The sequence below is a fragment of the Myotis yumanensis genome, unplaced genomic scaffold, assembly GCF_028538775.1.
Source record: "Myotis yumanensis isolate MYYU_CA2020_CCGP unplaced genomic scaffold, mMyoYum1.0.hap1 SCAF_1, whole genome shotgun sequence".
Taxonomy (NCBI): Eukaryota; Metazoa; Chordata; class Mammalia; order Chiroptera; family Vespertilionidae; genus Myotis; species Myotis yumanensis.
In genome coordinates, this window is record NW_027223752.1 from 125,952,925 (window position 1) to 125,975,773 (window position 22,849).

The 22,849-nt window shown below is 40.3% G+C and overlaps 1 non-coding gene across 1 annotated transcript; it reads right to left on the reverse strand.

The window, feature by feature from the left end:
- Window positions 1-12,588: 12,588 nt before the first annotated feature.
- Window positions 12,589-12,692, reverse strand: LOC139000397 (U6 spliceosomal RNA). Its single transcript, XR_011469577.1, has one exon. It is a non-coding gene; the product is annotated as a U6 spliceosomal RNA (small nuclear RNA).
- Window positions 12,693-22,849: the final 10,157 nt, after the last annotated feature.

The following is a 22,849-nucleotide window of genomic DNA, read 5'->3' on the forward strand; positions in this document are numbered from 1 at the left end:
ACAAGAAAGAAGAGAAGCAAGCAACATGTATAGTTGAAAAACCAGTGAATTAGGAATCAGAAGTCTGTGTTAATTTAACTTTAGTTCTGTAATTTAGGAGCCATGCGACCTTGGGTAAATTATTCAGCCTCTCTTGTTCTCAGTTACGTTATCAATAAAATTAAAGAGGTGTTCTAGTTCATCCAACTTAATTTTACACTATGGTATCGAAATAAATTTATTTTTAATGACTATGTTTTACAAAACCTTCATTTAAAAAAACGTGGACTCTGTTTCAGAATTGTTCGATAGAGTGCACAACTGCTTTTATTTTGGGGGCATAGGCATAAACAGACAATATTGAATCTTGGAGCAGGAGAGGAGCCTGGGATTTACTTAGAAACAGAAGAGCCCGAGATTTTGGAAACAATAACATAGCACTTCATTAGTTGTTACCCAGCCCACTTCCCCCCATCCCTGTTGCTTTTTGATGTTACCTCTCTCGTTTAAATAATTGCAAACTTAGAAACGCATGGTTTCATCAGTTTTTTTTTTTTTAATTTTCACTTATTTGTTTACTTTTAGCCTTTCTTTCCCTTGCATCGTGGGAGAGGTTCTAAGACAAGTAATAGCTGGCAGTTTTTGAGGAGTGTGCATTTGTTTTTGTTTTTTTCTTTAAAAAAAAATAAATTTGATCTTCATAAAAATCTTACCAGGTAGGAGTCATTATTATTATCATTATGCAAATTGTCCAGGGTCAAGCAGTTAGTGAGAGGCAGAGTCAGGACTGGAACCCCAGTGTATTTGTTTGCAGAGCTCACCTTCTCCACCTCAGGAGGCAGGGTGACACAGTGTTACCAACAACAACAAAAGCAAATGGTTATATCACACTCACTATGTGTCAGGCATGGTTCTTAGTACTTTACATATGCTAAGACTCATAAGACTTGTAACAGTTCTATGATGCAGGTCCTATTACTATCCCCATGGGACAGATTAAGAAACAGCCACAGGAACGTAAGGTAAATATACAGTTTAGAATCGTGCAATATTTCTTTCTAACAGAGATAGTGCATTTTTATTGTTAAATGTGTATGGGCAAAAATGAGAACTGAATTATGACATAGCCCTATCTTTACAAGGTTAATATTGTGATACCCAATGTCCTCTCATCCCCCCAAACACTGAACATAAGCCATTATTACAACCTAAAAATATTTCCAATATTAATAGATAGAAAGTGCTGGAACTGGAATTTGAATTCATGAGTGCGACTCCACAGTCCATGCTCTATCTGTGACACTACCTCTCTCTCAAGCTACGCCTTCTTCTCTTGGAGAACTTTGAAGATAATTCTTGCTTTTTATTATAGTTGTGTTCCTGGAACATTTCCTGAATTAGCTATTCACTCTTACTTCCTCAAAAAAATGATGGATGGATTCCGTTAATACAAGAGATAAAGTGACTAAAGTGGGGAAAAGGATGTCTGGGGGTGGTAATAAAGACAATAGTTGTGGCAAGAATGTTACAAAGGAAGAAAGGGCATGCGGATAAATTTGCATTTTATAGTTCGCCAAAATTGGGAGGATTGAACAGAATGGAGATACAGTCATGTGTTGCTTAATGACAGGGATATGTTCTGAGAACTGTGTCATTTGAAGATTTTGTGTGCAAACATCATGGCGTGCACTTACACCAAGTTAAATACTGTGTGGTATAGCCTATTGCTCCTAGGCTAAAAACCTAAATAGCATGTTACTGTACTGAATGGTGTATCTGTGTATTTAACCATGTCTAAGCATAGACAAGGTACAGTAAACTAAGGCACCGAGATAAAAACATAAGCTTGGTGCTCCTGCTTTGGGCACTTACATGAATGGACCTTTGAGGACTGAGAGTTGCTCTGGGAGAGGCAGTGAGTGAATGGTGAGTGAATGTGCAGGTGGAGGATATCGTTGGACACTACTGTAGACTGTAAACACTGTCCCACAGCCCTTCTCCTGCTTCCTTCCGACGAGGTCAGTAATAGAACATCGAAGCTATCAATGCTGTTCTATGAACAGGGGTGTGGGCTGGATTGATTGGAATTATTGAGGAGAGCCTGGCTGTGTAAGGCACAGATCACCATAGTAGTGACTGTCAAGTGGGAGTGAATCGGAATCAGTAGGAATAAGAAATCAAGATGGAGAGTTAAAGGAACACAGGGGATTTCCATGCAATGTGGTTTTGGTTGAACTTTTTAAGGAACTTTGTGGAATTCTTAAAAAAATAAAAGGGTATTTGACGTGAAGAGAGTGTAGAACTGAGGACTCAATATTTTGACTTTGGACATTTGCTTTTGGTTCCATCGTCCCTAGTTAGCACAAAGGGCTCTCTTTGATATTAAATTGACGGAAGAAATAAAACTTTTCTATGCTTTGCATCATTACTACCTGAAAATATTTCCAAAGTACAGGAACAGGCTAACTGCAGCTTGCCACAGCAAGCTTTTACTGAAGTTGGGGTGGTACTTAATATTTGCTAAAGTAGCTCTTGCAGACCTCTGTCCTTGTATAGGATCTTAGCTCCTCAATAAAGAATTTATAGCAATGTACTCTGAAGACTATTAAGTTAGATCTGGGAGGGCTATAGTGACCTCTGAATATAGTGACCTCTGGGAGGGCTATAGTGACCTCTGGGGTGGGGATGGAGAGGATTCTATGTGCTGAAACAGGTCAGTGCTGACTAATTGGGATGTAATCTCTGTATTCAAAATTGAGGTGCTGTAAGTGAGAGGAAATCAGTTGCCAAACCCCACAGATAAAGCTCCTGTCAGAGGAAATAAAAGTCCTCCTGAACCATATAGCCTTCTATTTCCTACAGAAAATTCAGCTCCATTTTAATCTATGGGACCACTGTGGTTACATGTGCTCCATTGTTGCTCAAACATGATTATATGGCACATGACTGCATTCAGTTAATAACCATCTTTGTACTGAGAACTGTGCAAAGACCCTCATTTTTGGATTTACCTTGTGGTCCTCTGTCCTACTGAAGGAGTGCTTTAAGAAGCACCCCAAATTATTGTTCTCTTCCCCAAAGGGAGGTGAGGGAGATGAGAACCTCAAAATACCCGGACAAGCAGCCTTAGTTTGCTGGAAAGAGATATCTCATTAAATCAAACATGGTAAACTTTGTGGGGAGGACATGTGTGATATACACCAGGGTAGTGATATGATGGGTGTGTTTGACGTTGGGAAAAATGTACTTTTACTGAGAGAAAACTTAAAAAAAGAAACTTTTCACAATGGAAACAAACTAGAGCTCATGCCATAGTCACCTGGGTATGGAGCTGTGGAGGCTGCAGACTCAGAAGGAACACATACAGACAGGAACAGTTATCAGAGAGGTCCAAGATGTAAGCTGTTGAGATCATGCCAGTGACTGTGAACAAGCTTGTATTCCTGAATTTCAAGGAACTTGCAGATACCATTTACTGTGACAGAGACCTGTAATGTCTCCAAATTCAGCAGGCAATAGAAGATCGGGTCTAAACCGGCAATTAGACATCCCCTGAGGGGTCCTGGATTGTGAGAGGGTGCAGGCCGGGCTGAGGGACCCTCCCCCATGCATGAATTTCATGCACTGGGCCTCTAGTAGAGAATAAAAGATCTTAACTGGGTAACTTTTGGTAGGGAAACTATTTGGCTTAGTGGAACACTGTGCTCCATGCCTTAGTATAGATACTCAGCAATGTTTCTACCAGTGTGCTGCAAGAATTGTTTTTAAAATATATTTTTATTGATTTCAGAGAGAAAGGGAGAGGGAAAGAGAGGTAGAAAAATCAATGATGAGAGAGAATCATTGATTGGCTGCCTCCTACATGCCCCCCCCCCCCCACCACCACTGGGGAATGAGCCAGCAACCCAGGCATATGCTTTTACTGGACTCAAACCTGGGACTCTTCAGTCCACAGGCTGATGCTCTATCCACTGAGCCAAACTAGCAAGGGCTGCAAGAATTTTTAAAGCATGCAATACCTGACCATTTAGTCAGGGGGCACGGACATATTTTCCCTTAGATTGTCAAATTAAAAAATGTCAACAACCAACACAACAATATTGAATTAAAATTTATACCATTTTTTTGTCCGATTGGAAAAAACTAATACATTTTTTTTTTGGTGTGCTACAGAATTTTAGTGATTGGTTTATGTGTGCCATGAAGTGAAAAAGGTTGAAAATAGCTGGTGTAGTTGCACTGTACTTTCCTGCTTCCTGTGGGATAATTTCAGGACTCGGGCAAACCCAGAGGAAAACTTGATGCAAATTTCCTGCATCCACCAAAGTGGGCATTGTGCATATATTTTATTGGAACGGGAAATGTTTCTATCGGTTTATATCTTGTCAGACATCTTTCCTTTATGTCTGCTTTTTTCTTTGCCTCCTGTCTCCTTCATGCACAGGAAGGATGTTTTCCTACTTCCAAGTGGCACCTCAGATTGATAGGTGCCTCTAAACATATAAACAAGATACCCTGCTGGGCTGTGGACACATTATGGATAAGACACTGCTGGGTAAGTCCAGTAGACACAGCTGTCCATCAGATTCGAGCCTTTCCATGCATCTCCATGCAATGAACATCACCTGCAGGTGATTCCTGTTGGAGGTGTGGTCATGTTTTTAATTCAAATGGCAGTGATACACTTATAATACTTATTGTCAACAGTGAGTTAATAAGTGAGGAGCATTTTATTGGACAGAAAATAGGAGAAAATACCAAGTGACTGTATTCTCATTTCATAGATTGCTCCTGAATTGCTATTGCTCTTTCCTTACTAGAGAGCCAGAGCATGAAATTTTGATGCTTCCCGTCATGTTTTTATTGTGTTGAGTGCCTCGCCTGTGCATGCTTCCTGGGTTCTACTCCTCCTGCCACCCTGGACTGGGGGTTCTCACATGGGGAAGGCATTTTCAGATACAGAATCAGAGTTCCATCCTATAAGAGAGCCTGTGTGGTTGATCTGGTGCCTCTGTTCCTGACAATAATGCAGAGACCTGTGCTTTCAAACCTGATGTGCTCTGACTCGTGGAATGGATGCATCAGGTCCTATATTTTTGTTTTGTTTTGCATTTTGAGGGTGCTGGTACTCTGCAAAGAAGAAAAAAATGTGGTTTTTATCCCTTTGCCAGATGTATCAGCTACAGTGTGGTAACTAATCAAGACTGATACTAAGTTCCCGAATGCTGCTTCTCTATGATAGTCTCTATCTCAGTGATTGGCACCACTATCCAATCATCTAGATATCTTGGTTATCACCTATCTCCAGAGCTGTATTAACTAAATCTTATAGGCTCTGATTTTTATTATCTCTTCAATCTGACCTTTCTTCCTCATTTTCATTGCCCTGTTTAGTTTGGGTGTGCCTTCTTTCTCATCCAAGTTAAAAATAGTAGCCGATATTCTGAATCCTATTGCTGCCATTCTATTTTTATTTCTATTTCAAACATAAAGACTGATGTCAGTCTTCTACTTAAAATCCTGAATGTTCCATATGATGAGCAGAATAAAGTTAAATTGTTATGGCAACATCTACAATAACCTGTAACATCTGCGCCTGCTTACCTGCCCTGTCTTTTTGTGTTCCCACATCAGCAATTTGTCAGTCATTCCAACACCCGTAGTCTCCTGCACTTGTTCGGTTTCCTGGTTTTACACACGCTTTCATTGTCCCTGAAATAACCTCCTTCCTTTGCCTCACTCCTGATCTTTTTTGCAGATTCAACCCAGATGTCAACACTTCTGGGAAACTTGCCTTAATCTCCTGGTCTTATTTTTCCCCCTAATGTTTTGTTCCCAAAGCACAATTGCAGACCAATATATCAGCTATTATGGCATCATATGATAACAGTATGTAATTTTTGGTTTTTACTTGGCTGGTACTTTACTTGGTGTCTTCCTCACCCTGCTGTGAGCATTTTGAGAGGAAGGTGGTATATTATCAATTTTTCAATTTCCAGTTCTCAGCACAGTACCTGGTATATATCAGATGCCTATAAATCTTTGTTGAATGGATGAGTAGAGAGCACAGGTCCTAAAGTCCACATGGTTCACAGGTGGTACAGAGACTGGTGTTCAGGTTGTGTTCAGTTTATCAGAGATACTTGAAACTAAACCATCACTGCTGGACCAAATTAAAATTGATTGAAGATGTTTGATCTCTGAAAGATGGGTGATATAGTTTGACTGAGATTGCAACTGTCTGGGTGGAGGCCGGGGATTTTATGTCAAAGTATTAAGAGAAGAGTCAGAAAATGTTTTGACCCTCTTCGTCTGAGAAAATTTATCCTGGAAATGGGGGCTAACACTCGCCTAGAATTGATCACCAAGTAAATCTGGGTGGTGCTGGAAACAATGCCGAGGATTATTTTTAAGATGATGAAGAATTCCCCATATCTGTTTTAGGAATTCTGGGTGATAATTGTTTAAATGAGCAGGGAGCCCTATTTGAGACTACATAGAAGCTGAATTGCCAAAACTCTTGGTCTCTTTTATTTGTTGGCTGGGTCAAAAACTTTAATATAGGCTTTTTATTAACTAGCATATAGGGTAAGTTGCTAGAAGAAAGATACCTCAACATATGGCCTCTCATGTTACAGCTCTGAAAGGTGTGGCCAATCCAGGGTGGGTATGGGCTCTGTTCCCTTTTGTCTTATTGCATTTGATTCTTTAGATAAAAAGTTGGCAAATTCTATTATACTTTAGGATCGCCTGGAGGGCGTGCTGGTCTCTATTGCCAAGTTTCTGATTCAGGTCTGGGTGGTCCTAAGAATTGCATTTCTAACAATTTTTTCAGGAGATGCTGATGTTGCTTGTCTTACAACCACACTTTGAGAGACACTGTCTTAGAGTGTGGGCCTTGTTCACTTGGTCGAAGCTGCTTGCTGGCACTGTGCCCATGTTCCTGTCCTGGAGGAAGGGGCAAAGAAAAAGACTAAGAAGTAGAGCACTCCCACCTGTCTGAAGGAAAGGTCCCAGAAGTTACTCAAGTTTCATTAGGAAGATAATTGTAACACAATTGTTTGCAAGGGGGACTGTAGCTGATAGATCACATTACCAGCTAAAACATTGGCACTCTTTTGCCAAAAGGAAGAAGGGGATAAATGGTGGTATTTGCCCAGCTCTGCCCATGTATGGGCATTCATATGTCATCCTCTGCTCTGGATGCAGGTTCAGAGCAGTTCTCCCAGGACTCAAGAAATGCCCTGAGTTCAGCCAGGTTTCTGGGGAGTCCTCAGACCCTTGAACTTGGCTTGTGTACCATGGCAGTAGTGGCCCAGACATTGATTTTTCTCTATTCCTGCTGCCCTCCTCCTTTTTCTCTCCCTGACTAGTCTCCACAGCAAGTGGCCTATTTTTTTTTTTCACAGCTGATACTATAGCAATAGTGGTCTTATCCTGCTGATAGTGGTTGGATGCTTGAATAGGAATAAAATTCTGCCCTTCTGGGTAGATGAACTCTTAAACCTATTTCTCCAACTTGAAGCATGACCTTCAGAAACATAAAGTGTTTTAACCTGTCAGGTTGCCCAGCACAAAGTTAAAGGCCTGCATTGTCTCTAATAAAAGGATTTTTATATGTTCTTAAAGTTGTCCCTAATGTGGGTTTCACTGACCTATGAATAAAAGCTAATATATTTTCTTTCATTAAAATTCTCAGCAGCAGAGTTCACATTTTGAAAACAAAAAGCCAGTGAAGTTGAATAATACCCTGGGTATTATTAAAATAACATTTTCCCCACTTTATTCTCACTTGCTAAGTTTTCATGACATTAAATTCTATTTCCATTGAAATTCGTGTGGCATCCCCTTTAAAGAAGGTTGTGTGAGAAGGATTAACTTAGTCTGTTTCTCTACTGTTAACCTACATCTTCATAAGCCATAAAAGCCTATTCTAACATCACCTGGTTGGACTCTTTCTGTGGTTGAAACATAATTTTAAGTTGAATAACATTTTCCTATAGAGGATAGTAGCTGAGCTCAGCCTCTGAAGTCCCAGTGTGTGCCTTCAAATCCTGGTGCTTACTGTGTGTACCTGAATGTTTTATTTGAATTCTCTAAGACTTGATTTTTGCTCAGTAAAATGGGGATACAAATTTTACATACCTCATAGTTTGGCTGTGTTAAAGAACAATTATTCTGACACTTGTTAAAATGGCAAAGAAAACTTTATTCAAGACGATTGCATTAGGGGTCATTACTATCACAATAAGGGAGATAGATTGGATTCAGGTCTGAATACAGCAAAAACAGCTGGATGCCCTGACCGGTTTGGCTCAGTGGATAGAGTGTCGACCTGCAGACTGAAGGGTCCCAGGTTCGATTCCAGTCAAGGGAATGTACCTTGGTTTCGAGCACATCCCCATTAGGGGGTGAGCAGGAGGCAGCTGATCGATGTTTCTCTCTCAATTATGTTTCTAACTCTCTATCCCTCTCTCTTCCTCTCTGTAAAAAAATCAATAAAATATATTTTTAAAAAAACAGCTGGTGATTTATAGCCAAAGAATAAAGTGAGGGGGTTAGAGGATGGAAAATTACTAACAGAAGATATCAGTCTCTCCTTACTAACAGGGAGAGGAATTCTTGCTGAACTGGCCTAACAGATTCTTGCTAAAGGCAGGCCAAGGACTTAGATATCAGAAGTGCAGGATGAGGACTTTAATCAGATATTAAAGGAGAGGGATTCCTACTAACCTGATTTAGTAGGACTCTTTAGACTCTTTAAGACAGGACTGGGGCCAATGTCAAGGCATAGTCCAGGAGAGGGCTCAGAGAAGCCTGACTAAATTTCATTCAAAGGGAGAATATGTCAGTTGTGCAGTTTGAATTAAACAATTCATATAAAAATATTGGGTCAGTCTCTAACACAAAGTAAAGGATGATTCAATGTGAACTATTATCCTATATAATAAAAGAGTAATATGCAAACTGACCCTAACAGCAGAATGACTGGGAATGACTGGTCACTATTGCACACATTGACCACCAGGGGGCAGATGCTCAATGCAGGAGCTGCCCCCTGGTGGTCAGTTGTGCTCCCACAGGGGGAGGGAGCTCTGCTCAGCCACAAGCCAGGCTGGCGACTCCCAGTACAGTGGTAGTGGTGGGAGCCTCTCCCACCTCCTCAGCAGTGCTAAGGATGTCCTAACTGCAGCTTAGGCCTGCTCCCCGCTGGCAAGTGGACATCCCCCAAAGGTTGCCGGGCTGCCAGAGTGATGTCTGACTGCCAGCTTAGGCCAAATTCCCCAGGGAGCGGGCCTAAGCCAGCAGGTGGTCATCCCCCAAGGGGTCCCAGACTGCGAGAGGGTACAGGCCAGGCTGAAGGACCCCCCCAAGTGCATAAATTTTTATGCACCAGGCCTCTAGTTAATATTATAAAATTAACAATGATTACTTCTCTGTGCCATGTTATTAGCATATATATATATATATATATATATATGACTTTTTTATATCAAAATCAAGACTAAATGCCATTCAAGTGTCTTCTTGAATTTACCAGAAGAAATATTTCCTTTAAGGTTGTTTGTCCACTCTGGCTCCCCTGATAGAATGGTATGGTAAAAGGCTGGCACAACGAGCACTTGGCATTTGAGAGCTACATCTGAAAACTGGGATGTGAGCTGGGCTTTCATCTTCTGAGGGAAAACAGCAAAAATCATGTCTTGAAAGAGTGCTAAAGTCAAGCCAGAGGCATGACCAATGCTGTCTCAATTGTAGGATGAAGTTGAGGTGAAATAATAGGAACTGAGGTATAGGATTGAATTGAGATCAGAGTACCATTAGACCAGAGAAAGTATAGTGGCATATGTAGACAAATATATAAATTTCAGAGCCAGTGGAGCCTGGGGTATGGTTTTAACATATTCAGATAGAGCAAATGCATTGTAGGTTAGATCTATTTCAACAGAATATAAAAGGACAGAGATGACTCAATTACCTGGGAGCTGAAAAAAACTTTAATAAACTTTGGGTCTGGGGTGCTGAAACTCAAAGAACACAATGGATTACCTTTTTGTAAGTCAGACTGTTTTGTTTTGCTATTGAGTTATATGAATTCCTTACACATTTTGGATATTAACTCCATATACTAGTAAATGTATGCTTTGCAATTATTCCTCCCATTCTGTAGGTTGCTTTTTAATTTTCTTGATTGTTTCTTTTGCTGTACAGAAAGAAGCTTCTCACTTGGATGTAGTCCCACTTGTTTATTTTGATTCTGTTGCTTGTATTTTTGGTGTCATATAAAAAAAAATCATTGTCAAGACCAATGTCAAGGAGTTTCCCCACATGTTTTCTTCTAGGAGTTTTACAGTTTCAGGTGTGACATTTAAGTCTATAATCCACTCCAAGTTAATCTTTGTGATTGGTTTGAGAGAGAGGGTCCAATTACATTCTTTTGCATATGAATATTCAGGTTTCCCAGCACCCTTTATTGGATCTATCCTTTCTCCTTGACATAAACTGTTGGCTCGGCATATGTGGCTTTTATTCAGATACTAGTGACCCAGTGCACAAAATTCGTGCACATTAAAAGAGAATTAATTAGAGGAAATATTTTAATATTGCTGTTTTCCCTTTCTCTATAATAGAAGTTTCAGAGATGAAAGAAAATTAGTAAAATGTATATGAAAATCTTCCTCCTGTCAGAGTCTGGGATGCGCCATGGGAACCAGAGTCAAATCTCCACCCACCCATGTGTGCCTCAATATTATGCGATACCCAGACCCAGCCGGCCCCAGCCCCATTGGGCTGGATCCAGACCCAGCCAGCCCCACCCCCGTTAAGCCCTGCCAGGTGGGGGGCACGGCCTGAGGTCCCCCAGCCTGGGCTGGGGGTTGCGCCTTGAGGTCCCCTGGCCTGCGCTGGGGTGCAGCCTGAGGTCCCCTGTCAAGACCCGCCAGGCGTGGGGAGCAGCCTTAGGTCCCCTGGCCTGGGGCAGGGTGCGTGGCCTGAGGTCCCCTGGCCCAGGCAGGCTGGGGGCATGGCCTCAGGTCCCCCATCAAGCTTTGACGAATGAGGGATGCGGTCTGAAGTCCCCTGTCAAGCCCTGCCAGGTGGGGGGCACAGCCTCAGGTCCCTGTTGATTGCTCATAAAGGCTCATTATGGGAACTTGTCCTTCGCTGTGGGCACAGCCATCTTGTTTTATGGAATCCCTGACTCCACTGTGAGCGCAGCCATCTTGACTGTTATGTTATGATGGTCAATTTGCATATTCCCTTTTTATTAGATAAGATGTTTTTTCAATAGCTACCTTGTTGGGAATTATCCTATATAATAAAGAGGGAGCCGAAACCGGTTTGGCTCAGGGGATAGAGTGTCGGCCTGCGGACTGAAGGGTCCCAGGTTCGATTCCGGTCAAGGGCATGTACCTGGGTTGCGGGCACATCCCCAGTGGGAGATGTGCAGGAGGCGGCTGATCGATGTTCCTCTCCCATCGATGTTTCTAACTCTCTATCTCTCTCCCTTCCTCTCTGTAAAAAATCAATAAAATATATTTTAAAAAAAATAAAAAAAAATAAAGAGGGAATATGCAAATTGACCTTCACACCCTTGCATAAGATGGCCACCCCGATGTGGTCACAGATGGCCGCCACAAAATGGTTGGCAGGGGAGGGCAATTAGGGGTGACCGGGCCAACATGGGAGGGCAGTTGGGGGTGACTGGGACTGCAGGGGAGGGCAGTTGGTGGTGATCGGGTGGGCAGAGGAACAGTTAGGTGTCGATCAGGCTGGCAAGGGAGTGGTTAGGGGTGATCAGGCTGGCAGGCAGAAGCAGTTAGGGGCAATCAGGCAGGCAGGCAGGCAAGTGGTTAGGAGCTAGCAGTCCCGGATTGTGAGAGGGATGTCTGACTGCCGGTTTAGGCCCAATCCCTGTGGGCCTAAACAGGCAGTCAGACATCCCCTGAGGGGTCCCAGATTGGAGAGGGTACAGGCCGGGATGAGGGACACCCCCTCCAGTGCACGAATTTCGTGCACCAGGGCTCTCGTTTTTAGTAATGAAAAGAACTTACATTTTGTCAAATTTTGTGTGTGCATCTATTGACGGTAGCATATAATCTTTCATTCTGTTAATGTGATGTATCACATTTATTAATTTGCATATGTTTAATCATCCTTAAATCCCAGAGATAAATCCCACTTAGTCATGATATATAGTCCTCTTAATGTGCTTTTGAATTTAGTTTGCTAGTATTTTGTTGAGAGTTTTTGCATTTATATTCCTCAGGGATATTTGCCTGTAATTTTCTTTTCTTGTAGTGTCCTTCTTGGCTTTGATATCAGGGTTATGCTGGCCTTGTATAATTAGTTTAAGAGTGTTCCCTCCTCTTAAATTTTTTTGGAAGAGTTTGAGAAGGATTGGTATTAATTCTTCTTTAAATGTTTGGTAGAATTCACCAGTGAAACCATCTGGTCCTAGGCTTTTCTTTGTGAAAGATTTTTACTTTTTATTTTAATTTTATTGAATGTATTTAGCATGTATCATTGTATAAATTTAAGGTGTACAGCATATTACTTAGATACATTTATATATTGTAGTATAACTAGTATTGTAGTGATTTTCACCAATTTACATAAAAACTCTTCATGAACTCAAATTTCATCTTTGTACAGGGGGCTTGTTAATCTCTATATTGTTCCAATTTTAGTATATGTGCTGCTGAAGGGAGCACGGGGAGGTTTTTAATTACTAATTCAATATCCTTACTTGTTTTGGTCTGTTCAGATTTTCTATTTCTTCACGAATCAGTCTTGGTAGGTTGTATGTTTCTAGGAATTTATCCATTTCCTCTAGATTATCCGAATTGTTGGCCTATAATTTTTCATAGTAGTCTCTTACGATTCTTAGTATTTCTTTGTAGTAGTTGTAATATCTCCTCTTTGATTGCTGGTTTTATTTGGCTCTTCTCTCTTTTATCTTAGTCTAGTTAACAATTTGTCAATTTTTTAATCTCTTAAAGAAAGACTGTTCTTAGTTTATTTTTTCTATTGTTTTTCTCATTTCTATTTCTGTTCTGGTCTTTATTTCCTTCCTTCTCCTAACTTTGAGCTTAGTTTGTCCTTTTCTTAGTTTCTTGAGGTATAAAGTAGATTGCTTTTTTGAGATCTTTTTTATTAATATAGATGTCCATTGCTAAATCTTCCCTCTTTCACTGCTTTTGCTACAGCCTATTAGTTTTAATATGTTGTGTTTATATTTTTGTTTGTTTCAAGATTTTTAAAAATTTTTTTAAAATTTTTATTTCTTCTCTGATCCATTGGTTGTTCAGGAGCATGTTCTTTAAATCAGCATATTTTTAATTTTTTTAATGTTTTTTCCTGTTATTGTTTCTAGTTTCATTCCATCATGATCAGAAAAGACACTTGATAAGAGTTTAATCTTTTTATATTTCCTAAAACTTGTTTTGTGACCTAACATAGGATCTATCCTGAAACATGTTTCATGTACACTTGAGAAGAATGTATATTTTGTTGCTGTTGATTGAAATGTTCTGTATATGTCTGTAAGGTCCATCTGGCGTCAAGTGTAGTTCAAGTCCAATTTTTTCTTATTGACTTTCTGGCTGGATAATTTATCTATTGTTGAAAGTAAAGTATTATTAGTAAAGTAATTATTGTTATTATATGTAATGTCTATTTCTCTTAGATTTGCTAGTATTTGCTTATTATATTTAGGTATTCAAATATTGGGTACATATATATTTATGATTATTATATCCTTTTGATGGATTAACCCCTTTATTATTATATAATGATAATGACTTTAACTCTTGTTATAGTGTTGGACTGAAGATTTATTTTGTCGGATGTAATTACAGCAATTCCCACTTTCTTTTTGTTTTCTGATGGCATGGAATAGCTTTCTCTTCCCTCACTTTGATCTTATGGATGTTTATAGAGCTGTGTGAATCACTTTATAGGCAGCATATAGTTGCTTTTTGTTTTATTAGCCACTCAACAAGTACTCTGTGCCTTTAATGTGAGAATTTAATCCATGTACATTTAAAGTAATTATTGATAGACTAGTAGCCCGGTGCACGAAATTCGTGCACATTAAAAGGGAATTAATTGCCCTAACTGGTTTGGCTCAGTGAATAGAGCATCGGCCTGTGGACTCAAGCATCCCAGGTTCGATTCCGGTCAAGGGCATGTACCTTGGTTGCAAGCACATCCCCAGTGGGGAGTGTGCAGGAGGCAGCTGATCGATGTTTCTCTCTCATCGATGTTTCTAACTCTCTATCCCTCTCCCTTCCTCTCTGTAAAAAATCAATAAAATATATTTTTTAAAAAAGGGAATTAATTAGCAGAGATATTTTGACATTGCTATTTGCCCTTTCTCTATAATAGAAGTGTGAGAGATGAAAGGAAATTAGTAAAATGTATATGAAAATAATATATAAATTTATTAATAAATAAACAGTAACAAAAGGATATAACAACAACAGAGGCATGATATAAAAATGACAGAAACATGATATGAAAACAACAAAAACATGATATGAAAACAACAAAAACATGATATAAAAACAACAGTGATGCAAACAACGACTGATAAAGTAATTAAACTTATTCTAATATCTCCCTGTACACCACATTAAGAGTGAAAACACTTTCAGAGTGCTTGACTAATTTCCCTTGTGAGGAAGTATTTAGAACTTTAACTGTAACGTCACATGCTCTTCAAACTCGAGAGAAAGCAACATATAACTGACCATGTGCAAATTATTCCCACGGGTTCAGGTAGGAATAATTAGAGTTTGTCCTTATGATTTATTAATAGTCATTGAAAATGCTGGCATCACAGGAAACTGTCATTGAATTAATTTAAATGGGAGACGAGTGTCAGATGGGGACAAATCAATTCTTGGAATCAGAACAACCTCTCCCTCTGCAGATCCTATTAATACTTCAGCTTCGATAATGTTAGATCGTAATCTTTTGATAATAAATCTGGTACCATTACAAAGACCCCATTTACTATTGAGATTTCTCAATAGCATGATGATTGCACCCACTTTCAATTTTAATTTATGACACGGCATTCCCGAAGGAGTAATACTATTAAGAAATTCAATGGGAAAATTGTCCTTTTCAGCATCATCTGTGGAATCAATGGAATCACCACTCAAATATGTGTGAAAATCTCCATCAAGTATATCCAAATTTTCTTCATTTAATTTTTAACATGCTCATTTTTTGAACAAGGAATTGCACATTTAGATATATTTTTAATATTATCTATAGCAGTGGTTCTCAACCTTAGCTGCACATTAGAATCACCTGGGAATCTTTTTAAAATCCTGATTCCTGGGCCTCGTCCTCCGGAAATTGTTTCTTTGTTATGGGGAGGGGCCACAACATTAGTAACAAAGAAACAGAATTTCTGGTGGATGAGGCCCAGAAATCAGGATTTTAAAAAGATTCCCAGGTGATTCTAATGTGCAGCCAAGTTGAGAACCACTGATCTATAGATATAGTATTTCCAAAGGTAGCTTCAATAATAGATCCATTACAAATCATTTCACTTCCACGCTCCTCTCCGAGGGCGGGGTCCTACCTGAAACCTCGCCCTCCAGGAAACAGCTGGGGAGGGTGCTGCCATTTCCAAGACCACCCCTGCAGGACTGACTTCCTTCTGGTTAATCTCGGTTCTGGGTGTGATGTTACACCCAGGGTTTTTATATAAGTAGATAAGGACTTATTAATACCATCTTATTGTTTTCTAGTTCACTTGTTCCTTTCACCCTCTCTTTCTGTCTTCCTTTGTCAGCTGATGATTATCTGTAGTGGTATTCTTTGATTTCCTTCTGTTTATCTTTTGTGTAACTAATGTATATGCTTTGTAGTTACCATGAGACTTACATGAAACATACATATAACAGCCCATTTTAAGTAGATAACAGTTTAACCTAGACTGTATACAGCTTACCTTTCCCTCCCCCATTTATATTTTAAAGTCACAATTTGAATTTTTCATATTGTTGTATTATTAAAAATTATTGTATCTATAGTTATTTTTAATAATTTTGTCTTTTAAACTTTAAACTAGCAATAAATGATTAACACACTAACATATTACACTATTTGGATATTCTCAATTCAACTATATACTCACCTTTACCAGCGTGTTTTACATTTTCATATGTGTTCATGTTACTAGTTAGCATCCTTTTATTTCAACATGAAGAACTTCCAGTATTTCTTATAAGACAGGTCTAACGGTAATTAACTATTTCAGTTTTTGTTTTATGGGGAAAATCTTTATTTCTCCTTTATTTTTGAAGGACAACTTTGCCAGATAAGTTATTAGTTGGAGAGGTTTTCTCTTCTTTCAACATGGTCAGTATGTCCTCTCACAGTCCCCTGGCCTTCAAGCTTTCTGCCAAAAAATCTACTTATGACCTTTTTTCCTTCGTGCTGCTTTAAAAATTTGTCTTTGATTTTAGAGTTTTATCATAATGTGTCTCAGAGAGGCTCTCTTTAATTTTATTTTATTTTTTCTTTTTAAATTAAATTTATTAGGTTGACATTGTTGACTTAATTTGGTGACTTATGAGATTCATGAACTTGGAAGTTCTCAGCCATTATTTCTTTTTAAAAAATATATTTCTGATTGCTGATAGCATTACAGATTTCTCCCATCCCTCTCAAACCCTTTGCTTCCTGCTCTCTTTTTTCTCTCTTCTCCTTCTGGGATTCTAGTAATTTACATATTATTGCTATTAATGGCATCACATAGTTCACATAGGCTTTGTTCACTTTTTTAAATGTTTGTTTTTATTGATTTCACAGAGAGGAAAGAAGAGGGAGAGAGAGAAACATCAATGATGAGAGAGAATCATATATCGGCTGCCTCTTGCATACCCCCTACAGGGGATCTAGCTCAAAACACGGGTATGTGCCTCAGCTGGGAATTGAACCCTGACCTCTTGGTTCATAGGCCAACACTCCACCACTGAGCCACATCAGCCAGGTGGCTTTATTTACTTAAAAGGAATTCTTTTAAATTTGTTTTCCTCTGACCAGATCATTTAAAATTTCCTGTCCTCTACTTCATAGATTATTTCTTAAGCTTAGATGAAGCCTGACATTGATACTCTCTATTGTATTTTTCATTTCATTTATTGTATTCTTCAGCTCCAGTATTTCTTTGTGTTTTTAAGATTATTTTTATCTCTTTGTTAAATTTCTAATTTTGTTTATGTATTGTTTTCCTAATTTAGTTGATTTTTTTCTGGTAGCTCATTGAGCATCCTTAAAACAACTATTTCGTATTTTTTATCTGACAAATCACAGATCTCCATTAGTTTGGGGTTGGTTACTAGAACATTGTGATGTTCCTTTAGTGGTGTCATGTTTCTTTGATTTTTCATGTTTCTTTAAATCTTGTGTTGCTATATTTGCATCTCAAGAAGCAGTCACCTTATCTAGTCTTTACTGACTTCACTATATCCAATCTCAGATTCTTTTATTGCTCCCACTTCTCAGCTTGACTCTTGGACTTCCACAAAGCCAATCTTATCGATGGGTGATTGTCAGAATCAGTGTTCTTTCTGGGGAAGATGATAGAAAACTCCCATCTTGCCATTTTGATGATGTTGCTTTCTGAGTTACTTTGTTTTGCTTTCATCTTTATTGTGGCTCTTAGCGCTTGTTATAAGAAATCTGGGAAATATGCCATCCAAAACTGCCAGTACTTCCTCAATTATAAGTATTCCCTAACTATCAGAAAGTAAAAGTTAATAATAAGCAGAGAGCATTATATTATTCCATTAATTACAACTGTCCATTTCTTCCTTTTCTTACCTGTTTTGATGTTTTCCTGCCTGTAGCTCTGCTTTGAGTGCTGCCTTCAGATAACGTGGGTCTCACTGTTGCTACTGCTTTCAGCTTGTGTGTCCACTTTCTGTACTCACTGTTGTCCTCTGATTTGGGGCACCTCTGTTCCAGTCTGTCATCACCAAGCTTCCCTGGATCTAATATATATATATATATATATATATATATATATATATATATATATATATATATACTAGAGGCCCAATGCACAAAAATTTGTGCACTCGGGGGGGGGCGGGAGGGATGGTCCCTCAGCCCGGCCTGTGCCCTCTCGAAGTCTGGGACCCCTCGGGAGATAATGACCTGCTGGCTTAGGCCTGCTCCCGGGTGGCAGAGGGCAGGCCCAATCCCTAGGTGCAACCCCTAATCGGGCTCAGAGCAGGGCTGATTGGGGAGTTGGGGCGCCGCCCCCTGTCATGCACAGAGCAGGGCAGATCGGGAGGTTGCGATGCCACCCTCAGTCACGCTCAGGGTAGGGCCAATTGGGGAGTTGGGGCGCTGCCCCCTGTCATGCACAGAGCAGTGTGGATTGGGAGGTTGCGGTGCCACATCCTGTCACACACAGAGCAGGGCCGATCAGGGGATTGGGGCGCCACACCTTGTCACACACAGAGCCACAAGGCGATCAGGGTTTGGGGAGCTCCCCCCTATCAGGCACAGAGCAGGGCTGATCAGGGGGTTGGGGCACCTTCCCCTGTCATGAACAGAGCAGGGCGGATAGGGAGGTTGTGGCCCCATCCCCTGTCACACACAGAGCCGCAGGGCGATCAGGGGGTTTGGGTGCTGCACCGTGTCATGCTGATCCCGGTGCCGGGAGGCCTCGCGGCTCCACTGATCCCGGTGCTGGGAGGCATATTACCCTTTTACTATATAGGATAGAGGCCTGGTGCACGGGTGGGGGCTGGCTGGTTTGCCCTGAAGGGTGTCCTGGATCAGGGTAGGGGTCCCCACTGGGGTGCCTGGCCAGCCTGGATGAGGGGCTGATGGCTGTTTGCAGCTGGTCACACACCCTTCAGGGTGGGGGTTCCCACTGGGGTGCCTGGCCAGTCTGGATGAGGGGCTGGGGGCTGTTTTCAGGCTGGTGGGTGACTGAAGCTCCCAACCGCTCCTTTTTTTCTTTTTTTTTTTTTAAATTCTGGGCTAGCTTTAGCTCTGAGGCTTGGCTCCAGCTCTGAGGCCTCAGCTGCTGAAAGCAGGTATCTGGTTTGTTTGGGTTCTATAATCGAAACACTGTTTCAACTCCAGCTCTGAGATCCCAGCTGGCTGAAAGCAGGTTTCTGGGGTTTTGTTTAGCTTCTATATTTGTAACAATGTTTCAAACTGTAAGCTCAGAGGCCGGCAGCGGCAGGTGGGAAACGTTGGCGTCCTCCATCACTGAAGCAAGCAAGCCTCATGTTCGCTTCAAGCTGCCTGGCTGCCGGCCGCCATCTTGGCTGGCAGTTAATTTGCATATCGCCTTGATTAGCCAATGGGAAGGGTAGCGGAGGTATGGCTAATTACCATGTTTCTCTTTTATTAGATAGAATATATATATATACATATATATACACACACACACATATATATATATATATATATAGAGAGAGAGAGAGAGAGAGAGAGAGAGAGAGGCGGCCCAGTGCACAAAATTCGTTCATGGAGGGGAGGGGGTTCCCTCAGCCCAGCCTGCACCCACTACAATTGGGAACCCCTTGGGGGATGTCTGACTGCCGGTTTAGGCCCGATCCCACAGGGACACGCCTTTCACAATCTGGGACCACTGGCTCTTAATCACTCACCTGCTTGCCTGCCTGATTGCCTCTAACCTCTCTGCCTGCCTGCCTGATTGCCTCTAACCTCTCTGCCTGCCTGCCTGATTGCCCCTAACTGCCCTTCCCTGCTGGCCTGATCAAGACTCAAACTTCTCTCCCCTGTGGGCCTGATCTCACCCCTAACTGCCTCTGCCTACCTGATCACCCCTAACTGCCCTCCCTTGCTGGCCTGATCTTGCCGCCAACTGTCCTCCCCTGCTGTCCTGATCTCACCCCCAACTGCCCTCCCCTTCCAGCCTGGTTGCCCCTAACTGCCCTCCCCTGCTGGCCTGATCAGGACTCAAACTTTTCTCCCCTGTCGACCTGATCTCACACCCAACTGCCTCTGCCTACCTGATCACCCCTAACTGCCCTCCCTTGCTGGCCCGATATTGCCCCCAACTGCCCTTCCCTGCTGGCCTGATCACCTCTAACTGCCTCTGCCTGCCAGCCTGATCTTGCTCCCAACTGCCCTCCTCTGCCAGCCAATTTGGTTCTGATTGGTCAGTTTCTATGCCAGTCAGTGTCAAAAGCTCTGCCTCCTAGGTAGCCATTGGCTCCTCACAGTTGACCCAGATTTGGTTCTGATTGATCAGTTTCTATGCCAGTCAGTGTCTCCGGGCCTATCAATGGGACATGATCAGAAAGGTGGAGCTGATCAGCAGCCCTGATGGAGGCCTAGAAAGAAATAGAGGCTAGGCTGTTGTCCAGGCTGGAGAGAAAGAGAGGCAAGTTCTGATCAAGGGCTGTCACAGAGGCTACAGATCAGACCCTGCCTCTCTCTCTGCAGGCCTCTCTCTGGGCCTGATCCGCAGCCCCCAAGGCAGTCAGTGCTGGATAGGGGCTCCGGGCAGCAACCCAGCACTGACTTCCGGTCTGGTCCAGCCTTTGGTCCTTAGACCCTGGCTCTTTATTATATAGATACCAACTCGCCTTAACCTCTTTCATGTTATCCCTATCACTGCAATGTAACCACATCCTAACCTCTAATAGCACTTTTTAGTTTTCTTGTGTTTTTGTACTTTATATAAATGTAATTATAGAGTATATATTATTTTGCCTTGCTTCCTTTGCTTATCGTGTTTGTGAGATTCATCTATATTGTTGAAATGTAAAGTGTTCATTTTCATTGATCTATATACTCCTTTTAGTGACAATATTACTTTATTCATTCAGATGTCATAGGAATATTTGGCATTTTCATATCATTATTTTGAATAATGCTTATAATTAACAAAACAGATTTTAAAGCTTTTTGCTATTAAAGTTGGAAAGAATATTTGGAAAGTTACAGAGTTACTATTATTGGTTGTCTGATTGGTAACCTCTGGGAACAAAACATTATTCACTGTCTCACCTTTAATGTATAATCAGCCTACTGTTAGTATTTCAATACTGAGGAAAATAGTGACTTGAATATACCCTGTATAAGATTTCCTTTGCATTTTCTCCCATTCACTCTTACTGAGAGTGTTTAGCAATGTTCATTAAGAGATGATTCTTGGCAGGAAATCAATACTTTCTTATAAGATCTTATCAAGAATAGGGAGTGGACATTGGTTTAGAAGGGAGTCAGTGCTTTAACTGGATACATACATGTCCTGGGAAATTTTATTTGAGATTCTTTTTCTAAAAACATGTAAAAATTTACTATTTAATTAATTTTTATTCCAAGTTCTTCCTGTGGGCTCTGCCAAGGGTATTGTGATAAATCACACATGAAAGTTGCATACACTGTGCTTTTTATGAAGAGAATTATACATTATTTAGCCATGTTCACAGTCATGCATGTCTGCCCTGAAACACTAGTTTATCAATAATTAATGGACAACATGCTTGAACAATGCTCTCCTACTTGAGCTAATGAACTCAATAGTTTATTTCATGCTTCATTTCCACAAATAAATGGCTATAATACATAATGTGATAATTCCTGATCTCTTTACAGTGCATTTTCTTGTTTATAATGAACACAAAATATTTTTTAAAAAATCAAACTTAGTCATTGCATTGTGATTTTATTTTTTAAATAGATTATGAAATGTTGGTGACAAGTAATCCAGAAGTAACTTAAAATGTTTACACTGAAAAGAGTTGCTGAAATTAAGTAACAATTTAAATGGACACAATGAAGAGTTTTAAAAAAAACTCATATTAGGCTTTGCTTTTATTTTCATTTCAATTATCTTCTTGCATAAAACCATAGCTATTCTACATGTTTATACAAATTTATAAATAAACATTATTATTTCCTTAATCATTTTGATATGTTTCTATATAGCAGAATTAAGATTTAGCTCCCTATATCTAAGGTTTACATCTTTCTTGTGATTTTGTCTTTCATAGATTCTTATATGTTGAACAAGAATAGTCTGTGGGATGAAAATATCAGACGACCTTATTTTTTACTCCTCTTCTCTTGGCTTCCCTTTAAACCTAAACCATGAAGTTGGTTCTTACTCTGCTCCTGGACAAAAACTGGGACAGACCTTATGACTTCTTTGGTCTCCAGAAGGTAATGTAAAAGTTTAACAGTCTCTAAATGTCATAAACAATACCAGTTTTGAAATGATGGTTTCCTGTTTTCCATGATAATTAAATACCCAAACTTGCTTTCAAGTTGAAGCATTTTACTCCTTTCTTCTCATTCTATAAATGCAGTTTGGGGCCCTCTAGGGAGGGTGAAAATGGGAGAAGAGTAGCTGAATTCTCTTTTGCTTGGCATTGTCATCCTGGTCGGTTCTCTTTTGGGCTCAACATATGTTTTTTTTTGTTGTTGTTTGTTTTTAAGTGAGTCTTTTTTGACACCTGGTTATTCACTTCTTTCAGCCCCAAGTAATCCAGAAGTAACTTTAGATTCTTTCTACTGTGATCTATTTTGCCTTCCTGGTGGTTTTTTGAACAGAGCCTAAAATAAATGAAGGCTAGCTGGTTTTCCCCTGTTCTTGAAGGAAAATAGTTATACATTTTCTGGGAGTGACAGTCATATGCAACTCAGAAATAAAGGTCCTCCAATTGCAGAGGACACCTGTAAATTCCTTTGAGTTACTTCATTGAAATCACTTTTTAAAAAAATGTATTTTTATTGACTTCAGAGAGAGTCTACAAAGGAGTAAGACTTTTGCCATGATGGAATAACAAGGACTAGTTTTATCTTCTTGGCATAAATAACAACAAATACATAAAACAAATGTTTTTAC